Raw genomic sequence first — 1440 nt, 5'->3', positions numbered from 1 at the left:
ACACGGATCAATCCATGACCGCGTTTGCAATGGGCAACAGCAGTGGCTGTTTTCTAGAGAGAAAAAAATAGACAGCAACAAACAATTAAATGGGTTATTTCGTAAATTATTCAAACTGTAGAGTATTGGCAAATAATTCCAGAATAACAAAGTCAATGTATGCATCATCGTAACGAAATTTCAAGATATTCACATCAAATGGCACAATATTCTCAGTGACATAACCTCAAAATTAACAATTTCTTTCGAAATTCACAATGTGGTCTTTTTTTTATTTATCACTTTAATTTAACACGTGGTCAAACACAATAAATTCATTTTAATTTCTTTTTATGTCATTGCAATTATTGAGCACTGGTTCATATGGGAACCACATTGATGGTATCTAGTCACAATCAACGATTTCCACGTGTATACACACATTGTATTGCAAAACGCATTCATGACTTTATATTCCGAAGCAAAACTAAAAAATACGAATTATTCCGATGGCTCACCTTTTTGCCAAAGACTTGCACAGCTTGCAAAGGTTCTCTTTTCTAAAAATGAACAGAAAAAACACATTGTTACACACATATTTTGGTCACAAAAATTATACACTTTCTGAGAGTCATACCTTTTGCTGCATATTTAGTTGGCTGTCGAACGAGAAAGAAAGAAACCAATTTCAATGCTAAAGCTTCACTCACATAAAACCGCTCATCTGTCAAAAGTCAAGCCGATGACTGTGTCAACGCCATCTATTGACAAAATTCATCCTTTCTACCAATTCAATTTTTCTGCAATATTTTTGAAAATAATCAAGTAATTGTGATTTTCGGATGTTTTTTCTTGTGTTATTTGAATGCATCGAAATCAATTCATGACTATGTAAATGCAGGAAGATTGCATTTTTGCTTTTAATTTCAATAAGACTGTGATATTTGAATATCCGTGCCAGCTTCTTAGGATCAATTTCAAAAAAATATCCATTTCTATTGATAACAAAACGACAATTTCAATTATTTGAAGAATGTAATTTGCACTGTTTATTTCAAAAGAACAATGATTGTGATTGGGAATAAAACACTATCACGCAGTGATATTGTTGGGAAAAACCATGCAAACGAAAAACCATCCATAGTTGCTGTTTTAACGGTATGATTTTTGATAACGAGCACGAGCGCCTGGACCGCCGAATTTCTTTGGTTCGCAACGACGTGGATCGCCAACCAACAATGTACGATCGTATTGGATGAGGATGTCCTTCAATTCTTTCTTTGATGCTTCATCAACATCTGTAAATGGAAAGAAAAGCGAAAATCAAACAATTATTCATGTGTTTACATTGACTTCTTTGGTAAATGTTTAAAAAAAAATCAACAAAAAAGATGGTTTCAATGTGAAAAATGTCGAGGATCGTCACCCGAATTATTTATTATTTCAAATAAACGGTTGGTA

General features: G+C 33.2%; 1 long non-coding RNA gene across 1 annotated transcript; it reads right to left on the bottom strand.

Moving 5' to 3' along the window:
• Positions 1 to 711, bottom strand: LOC116349822. Its single transcript, XR_004201951.1, has 3 exons — positions 617 to 711; positions 498 to 539; positions 1 to 53 (listed from the first exon to the last, which is right to left on the bottom strand). It is a non-coding gene; the product is annotated as an uncharacterized LOC116349822 (long non-coding RNA).
• Between the last annotated feature and the right edge of the window lie 729 nt (positions 712 to 1440).

The sequence above is a fragment of the Contarinia nasturtii genome, unplaced genomic scaffold, assembly GCF_009176525.2.
Source record: "Contarinia nasturtii isolate CC-2019 unplaced genomic scaffold, AAFC_CNas_1.1 Cnas_scaffold_3166, whole genome shotgun sequence".
NCBI classification, from domain to species: domain Eukaryota; kingdom Metazoa; phylum Arthropoda; class Insecta; order Diptera; family Cecidomyiidae; genus Contarinia; species Contarinia nasturtii.
The sequence above is the reverse complement of the archived record's forward strand: the minus strand, read 5'-3'. Positions and strand labels throughout refer to the sequence as shown.